Source organism: Papaver somniferum, unplaced genomic scaffold (assembly GCF_003573695.1).
Source record: "Papaver somniferum cultivar HN1 unplaced genomic scaffold, ASM357369v1 unplaced-scaffold_10, whole genome shotgun sequence".
In the NCBI taxonomy this organism is placed as follows: domain Eukaryota; kingdom Viridiplantae; phylum Streptophyta; class Magnoliopsida; order Ranunculales; family Papaveraceae; genus Papaver; species Papaver somniferum.
In genome coordinates, this window is record NW_020618825.1 from 3815045 (window position 1) to 3826363 (window position 11319).

General features: G+C 39.9%; 1 long non-coding RNA gene across 1 annotated transcript; it reads right to left on the reverse strand.

The window, feature by feature from the left end:
- Window positions 1-736: 736 nt before the first annotated feature.
- Window positions 737-4601, reverse strand: LOC113326579. The gene is made up of 6 exons (XR_003348406.1): window positions 3501-4601; window positions 2868-3046; window positions 2602-2771; window positions 2362-2485; window positions 2133-2271; window positions 737-1302 (listed from the first exon to the last, which is right to left on the reverse strand). It is a non-coding gene; the product is annotated as an uncharacterized LOC113326579 (long non-coding RNA).
- Between the last annotated feature and the right edge of the window lie 6718 nt (window positions 4602-11319).

The window sequence follows — 11319 nt, forward strand, 5'->3', positions numbered from 1 at the left end:
AACTGCAGAGGTTATCATCATTGGGAATATTGTGGTTACAAAATGTAACTCGATATTGAAGTAGTCCAAATGCAAAAACGGAAGGATCATGAAACGTGCATGCCTTCCGGCTTCAATTGATATCTCCTGATCCTGTCCAAGACCATAAGTATTAGGCCTGTGACGGCCCAGAACAAAGCAAGTGGAACACTAACAAGTAACAAAACAAACATGCACTACAAGAAAAATTGGATTAAGCAACCAGGCAGTTTTGGTTGCAAAAGCTCATATTAAGTCGCACTAACCCTTCGAGCGACTTAATTTGGCTCTCGCTCTTGAGTTGCAAAAGGTGGAATCTCTATAGGTCTAGAGCAGCTAGGCACTCGCTCTAAGAATGTTTCAACTACCATCAGCGATTAATTAATATGCTTGCTTTCAATTTATTCCAATTATCCTAGAGTGAGTTGCTCTAAATTTATTTCAACCATCTTAGCGAGTAATATGTTACGTTGACAAAGGTTTAGAGAAACTTAACTGACTAATAATAAGTTGCTCAAGGGTATTGGATGTACAAGATTTTAGTCGGTATAAACTTTCAACTTGTCTTAAATTAGTTGCTATAACCTTTGAGTTTGTCTAAAATTAGTTGCTCATTACACAGAATGTTCCGGTTCGTTTAAAGGCTTCCGACCAATTTTGACTCGGCTGAATAAAAAATGAAATCATAATTAACACAAAAAGAAAATACAGATGAAACTAAATGCAAAATTAATTTAATTTATTATCATTAAATTCAATTTACAACAACAATTGTTAATCAGGAAAATTACAATCTCATTTTACAAAAATTAAATGAAAATACAATCTCATTTCTTTAAAAAAAAAATTACAAGCTCTTTAACATACTTTAAGTTCAAAGGCTACATCATGCTTCTTCTTACCAAATACTTAAAGCTTTGAAGGCTACATCATGCTTCTTCTGAAACTCACTAAGATTCATACTGTTGCGACCTGATACCGTATTTTCTAGATCTGGTTTTGTTGTCAAAGTTTAGGCTGCAAAAGTAGAAGGATACCCAACAATCCTAGCTACTACAGAATCAGCACCAATAATCCTCAACTGCTCAGCACGCCATCATCTTCTCTTGTTGTGAGTCTCTAGATGCAACTTATTCAGCCATTCCACCTGTGCGAAGCTCTCAGCAATTCAGTGCAATAACCTCAAACCAAAAGCCTACAGAATACACAACCAGCACCCATCATGTCATCCATTTCTTCATCACCAGAAGTACCATGAACAGAACATCAACAAAAAATCTTCCCCTGCAATAGAAGACCCATTGAATTCCTTCTGCTGTGTTATTTGAGAAGCAATACTGTGGTCAAAAAAATATAGAGAAGCTACCATCACAGCTGGTATAATGGCAGCAAAAAGTACATGGGTGGGACTTCTCCATCACTAATAACAATCATTAAACAGAAAATCAAACAAAGAACTTAGCAATTTTCACCTGGCATTTGCATACATTTATAAAAGTAGCCAAGATTGCCGCCACTGGAGTCTAGTTAGAACCTGATCAAGGGATAATTGGAAGCTTGAAAAATAAAGTACATTATTGAAGTAGTCTCTGATATGTTCCTCACAACAAGTTTAGGTGGCTAGCACATATGATACATAACTAAAGCTTAATTCAATTAGAGTGATATCTTAATTAGATGGTTACATACAATAAATACACTAGACTGCAATAAGCAGTTCACCCTCGCCAACCACTAGGAGGTCGAAACACCGTTTAAGAACACTGAGACAGTTACGACCCAGCTTTAGATGATTAACAAGACACACATGTACATTTTCCCTCAGCTATCTTGTTCCTTCGGAGAAGCCAAATAAGATGCTAAATAAACAGACTAGACGTCTAGTAGTGGTGGGTGTTTCCGTGTTTGTATGTTGTGACTTCTTTCACTGAATATCAATGGACATCAAATGCCGTAATATCCAAACATTAGATAAAAAAAAATCCTAGCATGAATTGAAACAATTCATAGTTCAAAATCTACAGATATATTTAGTTTAAGGAAAGCCCAGAACTCAACTTCATTATTGAAACTGAAAATATAGGATTTAGAGTTGTACTGATATTTCTTCTTACCTTAAACAGCAGTTTGGTGTTTCGATTAAGCTAACCAACTTGTATTTGGCTTATGACATTAAACAGATAGAGTCCTCAAAGTCAAACTTGATTTCCCTCTAAATCTACATCATCTTCCACAGCATGAGCATCAACCATCCTGCATTCCATTTTTAGTTAGAAGCAGTTAATTTGAAAAACAAATCAACCCAGAGGCAAGAAAAATCTAGCAACTAGTTTTTATTTGTACCTCTCTTTTGGGCGAACATGAACCCTTGTATCAGTTAAGCTAATACTCTAAGACAACATGCACTGGATGCTCGAGTTCAAACAGTCAAGAACTGGATCTTGCAATTCAAATCTGTTGGCATGGCCTATCAATGACAAAAACACAATATTGTAAGCACACAAAAGATGTTAATCAACACTTGTAGTATAATACTGAAACTGAAATAATTGTATTTAGAGTTGTAATGTTATTTCCATATACCTGAAACTGCAATTAATTTGGTGTTTAGATCAATCGAAGAAATTTCTATTTATTTGACTATTAAAAATAAGCAGAGAACACCCTCGAAATCCAAACATGATTCTCCTCTTGCTTCCAATTTGGTGTTTAGGGGGCCTTTCAATTTCTACAGCATGATCATCAACCTAATCCTGCAAACTTAACAAAGTTGTATTAACAAGGATGAAAAATATATGTATCCAAAGGCAACATTAAAAAGAAAATTAAGCACTAGTTTTGATTTCTACTTCTTTGAGCATCTATAGATGTTGCTGATGGGAGTTGTGATGCTGGTGGTATTTGTGGTAATAGTGATAAGTGTAAGAGGCGGCCGCCGGAAGCGGTAGTGGTAGAATTATACATCCAATTTTTTTGATAGGATTCATAATGCCATTGAATTGTAGCTTACAATTTCCCCCCGTCAATCCTGCAATAGTTGATGTCCAATGCAATGATATTATTAACATCACAGAAATGTTGTACCAGTAGAATGTTATTAATAACTAGACTACTCCCTATAAGCAGAATATTAATGACATGATCAAAAGAGAAAGCCCCTCAAACACCAATCAGATGTTACACCCAAATAGAAAAAAAGAATAACTAAAATAGCTAAAAGAATAACAATCAGCTCCATTCTACTTGAGAAGGAGAAACAAACATCATGATTATAACATTACAAAAACCAATTACTGTTTCCAGACCCAGTTTAGCTAATAAATCCAAGAGATAGACAAGATCCAACCTTCAAAAGCTTTACACTATTCAAGAATTTGGGAATTCTGATTGCTTTTTAGGATTTGGAATCCCATAGATAAAATGAAATTCATAGCAGTATAATCAACAATTGCATCTAGAGTTGTAGTGCTATTTCAATATACCTGAAACTGCAGGTTTGATGTCTATTTGATCGTTGGAGCAGAGGGCACCGTCCAAGACCACCGATAGTTGATGCTCAAAGTGCAATTAGTCTTCTGATTTCGTCACTTGTTTGCTTGAAAGATTTATTGAAGAAAAATGTTCAAATCAATCTCGATCATTGAAGTGGAAGAGGGTTTACAGGTATGATGCCGCTAATGGAATTGATGTCCGCTGCGGTTCGGCATGTAGTTGTGATAATAGCTATTCTGATACAGGCGGAGGCGCAAGTAGAAGTGATGCAATTGTTTTGATAAGATAAATCATTATGCTGTTTTAATTGAATTGAAATATGTTGTTCTCCCACCACTGATTGATTAATTTAGCTGATCTTGAGTATCTGTTTCAGCAAATCTGGAGAAATCAGATTGTCAACACCACCAAGTACAGCAGCAGCAAGCTTTGATCTAAAAGGATTCTAGACTCTGTACTCAATCACTTTACTACCACCTTCCATTCCACCACGACCTCCTTCTTTGCTGCCTCCTCTGCCTCTACCACCACCACGGCCTCAAATTTTTCAAATCAAACATTCCCATCTCTAATCTTTCCCCTAAAACCTCAATTTCAGTTTCAGTCACTTGATTCAATTACATCCAAGAACCCTAATATCTATATTGGGAAAGAACAGAAACCCTAGCTTCTCTAATCTTCATTAAAACTCGCACATCAATCACTAATTTCTTCCTCATCATACTGTTTTCACCAAACCCACTTTAATTTCTCAATTTCTAACTCAATTACCGATTCACTGAGGAAACCCTAGTTCTCGATTCATAACAGGACTCAATCCTATTCTTCATAATTAGCGGAAACACCAACTCCTGTTTCTTTTATATATCCTCACGATATAAATTTCTTCAAGCCATACCTCAATTTGACCTCTCGATTTTCAACTGAAGAAGAGCAGAAAAGAAGAACGAAAAAGAAGAAAGAAAAAGAGAGAATAAGAAGAGAAAATGAGTTTCAAAGAAGAAGGTGAAGAGGGGGAGAGGAGACGGCGATGACGAGTAAAAGATGGGTTGAGTGAATTAGATTTTCTCAAGTAATGACGCCGGTCATCAATCTATGGAAGAGACGAAGAGCAGAGAAGATGAAGATGGAGCAAAACATATAGAGTTCGAGTGGTTGGGTGGGTTTGGTGGGTGAATGAAAGTGATGGATGGTGTTCGTTGGATCCAGCCATACGGATTGAGAAAACAATCTGACGGTTGAGATTTTATTTGTGATGCTCATACGGATTGAAACACATTTGTGTTTCTTTTGTGTTAATACGAACTCATGTTTTCGGTTTAATTATCAACCTTTAACATGAAAAAAAATCTAAAAAAAATCTAAATAAATTTAGAACATTGTTTTCGACATTCTGATATAAAAAAATCCAAAAAATGTGTAAGAATGAATCGGGAAAATTAAAAATGAATTCGATAATTGGTGTATTTCTTTGTGCTTTCTCTTTGTGTTTTTGTGCTTTCTCTTTGTGCTTCGGGTTTGAATTTCGACTAGTCATGAAGTAATTTTTACAAGTCATATAGGTCATGAAGTAGCTTTAGTTCCTGGTAAACTCAGGTTATAAGATTACTAGAGATGGACCACGAAATTCATGATGGTTCAGACCTCAAACTTAGCTGGATACATCATCAAAATCGATAAATATGAAGCTCAGTGTTGATGTGAACTCCAAATGTGGTATAACAACATACAAACTATGAGCCAAGAACCTCCGGGAGGGTTTCCGACTTCAAACTTAGCATGATACATCATCAAAATCGATAAATATGAAGTTCAGTTTTGATTCGAACTTCAAATGTGGTATAACAACATACAAACTATGAGCCAAGAAGCTCTGGGAGGGTTCTGACTTCAAACTTATCATGATACATCATCTAAATCGATAAATATGAAGCTCAGTGTTGATTCGAACTTCAAATGTGGTATAACGGAATACAAACTGTGAACCAAGAAGCTTCGGCAAGGTTCTGGCATATTGTACGCATACGATCGTAACCTGGCCGTGAGTGAACTACTATAAGTCCATCTACTTCGTACGAACGATGAATTCATCCATTTACAGGTAAGATTCCTTCGGAATATACCCTGAAACGTTAAACAAACCATGTTCTGGCATATTGTACGCATACCTTGGCTTCGAGATCGTAACCTTGTCGTGACTGGACTACTATAAGTGCATCTACTTCGTACGAACGATGAATTCATCAATTTACAGATAAGATTCCTTCGTAATATACCCTGAAACGTCAAACAAACCATGTTCTGGCATATTGTACGCATACCTTGGTTCTGAGATCGTAACCTGGCCGTGAGTGGACTACTGTAAGTCCATCTACTTCGTACGAACGATGAATTCATCCATTTACAGGTAAGATTCCTTCGGAATATACCCTGAAACGTTAAATAAACCATGTTCTGGCATACAATTTTTCTTAGAAGTGTGTGTGACACATATAGCAAAAGTGAACTATATCCATGGTCAAGGTTTGCACAACAAGTATGCTTAACCTTAGGTACTTCATGTACTTTTGCCTTTGCACTTACGCTTTCGAACTATGTCAGGTCAACCAGGTATGCGTACCGAGTATGGTTACCTTTGGCAGTTGTGAAATCATATCCAAAAAGTGTACATACCTGTGTGCGTACGTGCTCTTGAAAGTTCGCGAAGTCATATCAAAATAGTATGTATACCGTGTATATATATATATCGCCAGTAAGTCCCGAACTCAGATAAAAAGGGCATGCATACTAATGGTAACAGTTGGTTATGCATACCGTGTATACATACCGTCAAGAAGTCTTGAAGTAATATCATGTTCTGGCATATTGTACACTGGTACGTTCTTACATAATTTCCGACTTATAGTAGTCCACTCCTGGCCAGGTTTCGATCTTGGAGCCACTTTCTTTTTCGAAGTCGCCGGAAAAAGGTTTCATCCGTTATATATTAATGTTATCCAATCTCTCTCGGCCTTACTCAATTTCTCTTAGATTCCCATTGGTTTAATTATAAGGTTACCAATTAATTCAAATCAAATTTACATCAACTTCATTTAATTTTATTTGTTATCGGTCAATCTTACCAAATTTGGTTGCCGCATTCATTTTCAATTAGATATATCGGTTTTCTTCTAATTATTCATCATTTTAACCGTATGCGCCGATTGACTATAGTCAATTTCACATGTTATCAATCAATTTTATTCAATATCACTCGATTGCTCCTGGAGTCAATGGGTTTATATGATTAACTATCAAATCAAATCGAATTTTCATTTAGTACACTTAATTTCTTTTTTTATCTGTCAGTTTTACTTTATGTCGGTCGACCTCACCCACTTTCTCTTGGATTATATCGGCTTCTCATGTTATTGATAATTTTATCCGAATGTCCATACTCTTTAGTCAATTTCACCTGTTATATATTAACCTTATCCAACATCGCTCACTCCACACGATTTTTCTTGGATTCCATGGGTATAATTGTATTATTGCCTATTAACTTCAAACGAATTTCACCGTTATTAATCAATTTTATTCAATAGTTACTCGATTTTTCTTGGATTCCATGCGTTTATATGGTTGACTATTAAGTCAACTCAGATATCCATTTAGTTCACTTAATTTATCCGAGACCAAAAATTTCACCTTGGCCAAGCTGATTTCTATTTTTCACCGAGATGAGAACTGATGCGTTAATCGGCATAATTGACCAAGTTCCACAGATTGTTTGACCAGAGGAATTATCGATATAGTTTTAAATTTTCAAGGTTTCAGTAAAGCTCCGAGATCTATTTCATGTTGTCGGATAGTTTTTTGGTTTCTTTTGTTTGTTTTTTTTTTCTCATTTGGAACCAGTTAAAACAGTAGTAGCCAGAAAAATGACCGAGCGGACTGGGATCGGTTTCAAACGCAACCGATCCATCAACAGTTCAGTGGCAGTTTTTAAATTAAAAACCGAGGTGTATACGGTTTGATCAATGGTTTTGCCTAAAAATCGGACCGACAGACCATTGTGCACCCCTAATAGTAAACTAAGATAACAACCATGATCCGTATGACACTAATCTAACCAATAAGAAACTAAAATGAGATCATTATCGGTTTCAAATGCCTACTTCCAAAATTGACTTCTCTTTTGAACATGTGGTGGCCGCTTAAACTTGGTTGCTCAGAGAGGTTGTACCGACCGATTCATTTTTGAGTTGCTAGGAGTCGGTGCCTCAAAGTGAATAGCAACCTGAGCACTTTTCAAGCTGTTGTGGAGGACCTGAAAGAGTGATGTAGCTAGCAAACACATTCGGTCGTGGCTAGATATTAGATGACACAGGTTTTTAGCCGCCAAACTTTATGGCAGTTGCAACTTTGGATGCTTAAACCCTTAAAGTGACTAAAATTATGGGCTCTTGCTGAGATTTTGGTCGCTTAAGCCAGGTATTCTTGTAGTGATGACTCTTTGCATTTGTATTCCCAGCATACGGTATTGTTTTCCTCCATACGATTGACTACATAATTTTATTTCTCTTTCTTTACCTCGGTTCAACTTTTTTCTACTCCTTCGTGTGAATTGTGGGGACTGCCGGCATTGAATAAAACTTTACTTACAATGACGGAACAAGTGCCGGCATTAAACATTCAAAATCGACCATGTAGGCAGTGTCAAAATTTTAACCAGAAACTTGACATTAATCGCAAGTGTCTGCCGGCATTGTAATACAAATAACCACAATGCCGATATAAGATCCGGCATAGAATTCGTTCATAAATCCATGCCGGCGGTGACGTGCAATGAACTGGAACTGTAACTTCAATATCGGGATGGTCTTCATATTAACAACCATACCGGCATCTAAATCTGGCATGGCATCCATCAAAAATACTCATCTTTGATTCTATGCTGTAAGTAAATTGTCATTGAAAATTTACATTAAATTGGGTTTCACTTGGAGTTATGAGTAGATATGATTAGTTATTGCCATGTAACATTCAAATTGACATTCTGACTAGATAAGATTAGTTATTGTTGTCACTTGGAGTTCTTTTCCATAGATTCCAGTCTGAAAAATGTTTTTTGCTAGAAACTCGAACCATTGGCAGTTCGCAAAGCTTTGGCATCCATTTTGTGGTCACCCGTTGTTGATGGTGGTTTTTAGCTTAGGGTTAGAATCGTAAAACCTTGGTATGACGTGACGTCACTCTGTAAGGAAACGAATCTGTAAACACCAATATCCCACTAGCACATTAATTGAGCCATTCAATATGTCTACGTGAAATTTACCCAGACTCACAGACGCGACAACCGTCTCAAATACGCTTTAAATTTCGGCACCTTGCCAGTACAAGACTCACTGGGTACCTTTTTTTTTATATAATACTACGTTCTGCGGCAGAACCCTTAGCATTGGCTGGCATCCTCTTCGCTCATACAAGCTACACGTACCAAAGGCATGCCAACCATGTCAGCCACGCTACTATGCCAAAGGCATGCCAACCATGCCAGCCACACCACTGTGCCAAAGGCATGCCAACCATGCCATCCACGCCACCGTGTCAAAGGAAGGCCAACCACGCCAGCCACGCTACTGTGCCAAAGGCATGCCAACCATGCCAGCCACACTACTGTCCCAAAGGCATGCCAACCATTCCAGCCACGCCATCGTGCCAAAGGCAGGCCAACCATGCCAGCCACGCCACTGTGCCAAAGGCATGCCATCCACGCCACTGTGCCAAAGGCATGCCAACCATGCCAGCCATGCCAGCCACGCCACCGTGCCAAAGGCATGCCAGCTACGCTACTGTGCCAAAGGCATGCCAACCATGCCAGCCACGCCACCGTGCCAAAGGCATGCCAACCATGCTAGCCACGCCACCGTGCCAAAGGCATGCCAGCCATGCCAGCCACGCCACCGTGCCAAAGGCATGCCAGCCATGCCAGCCACGCCACCGTGCCAAAGGCATGCCAACCATGCCAGCGGCTCCATTCCAAGCCGCACACTTCCCGTGGCTCCATGTCAAGCGGCACCACGCCAGCGGCTCAGTCCAAGCCGCACACTGCCAGTGGCTTCGTCCAAGCCGCACGCTTCCAGCGGCTCCGTCCAAGACGCACAACACGCCAACGGCTCCATTCTGAGCCGCACCATACCAGCGGCTCCGTTCCAAGCCGCACCATGCTAGTGGCTCCATTCCAAGCTGTTCAACGCCAGCGGCTCCAAGCCGAGCCAATGACTCTGCACGATGCCAGCGGCTCCATTTCACGCCAAACCATGCCGGCCATGCAACCATGCCGCTGGATTCCAAATGGAAGGTAGCCACGATCAACGACTACCCTTCCTCCTCAGATGCAGATCTCAGCCGTACAAACTTACCACCAAACGACTTGTGGCAACCACTTGGCTACGATGCCAATTCTTTGATCGCGGTGCCAAACCCTAATTTGGCCACGCCAAAGATATGCCGGCCATGCCACCATGCCACTGGATTCCAAACGGAAGGTAGCCACGATCAACGACTACCCTTCCTCTTGAGATGCAGATCTCAGCCGTACAAACTTGCCACCAAACGACTTGTAGCAACCTCTTGGCTACGACGCCAATTCTTTGGTCGCGGTGCCAAACCCTAATTTGGACACGCCAAAGCTATGTCGGCCATGCCACCATGCCGCTGGCTTCCAAATGGAAGGTAGCCACGATCAACGGTTACCCTTCAACCTGAGATGCATATCTCAGCCGTACAAGTTCGCCACTATGCCGCCAAACCCTAATTTGGCTACGCTGCCAATTCTTGGCCATGACACACACTTGGATACGATGCCAATTCTTTGGTCACGGCACCAAACCCTAATTGGCCACGCCAAGAGCATGCCAAGCCATGCCGCGGCCACTCCGCTGGCTTCCAACGGAAGGTAGCCATAATCAACGGCTACCCTTCCTCTTAAGATGCAAATCTCGGCCGTCGAAGGTCGCCATCGAACCGGAAAGCCTCTCAATTTTAACTTTCCACACGTAGAAACATGCTACACGTTTTCCATGAAAACACTCGAGACATCAAAACATGCCACAACCTGGGGGATGCTCATCAGGGTATTGGTCTGGCGGTTTACAGCGTGAGGCATGCAATACGCAAGTTACAAGAAAGTGTCATAAAAGTGAGGCGGTTAGTAATGGCAAGAAATAAGTGGTGAAATCTATCCTCATTATGGAAACATCAATTCCATGCGTTACCCGTTACCACTTTCTTCCACCACTCAATCGTTTCCACTTCTTACGAGGCCAGGGTACGTTTTATTACGACTTGTATAAATAGGCTTCACCTATTTTCCACCAAACAACAAGTTTTGGTCAGGAGAACACTACAACACTCAGAAATCACCTGGTAGCTTTCCATCTTGGCTAACCAGCTTTATCTTCTGATACAAGTCGTAAAACAACCACACCTTTCAGAATCAACTATTCTGGCTTCAACACTCTCTTCGCTTCCCTCCCTAAAACCAACCCTTATCCTTCACTTTGTGACCGAAGCAAGTCTGGACCGACCATTTCTTGGTTTAGGCTGGATTTGTACAGATTGATCTCTCGAATCTAAAGTACTTCAGTGCAGTACATTGTTTAGGGTTTAGAATCGTTTCTCACCCACACACATGAATTTACTGAAATCAGCAGAAATCGTTTTCATCCTCAAACAATTGGCAACCACAGTGGGAGAATAATATCTCGGTTACAATATCGATTTCCAATTTCACTTTTCAACTTCAACTCAGGAAGATGGTCGGTT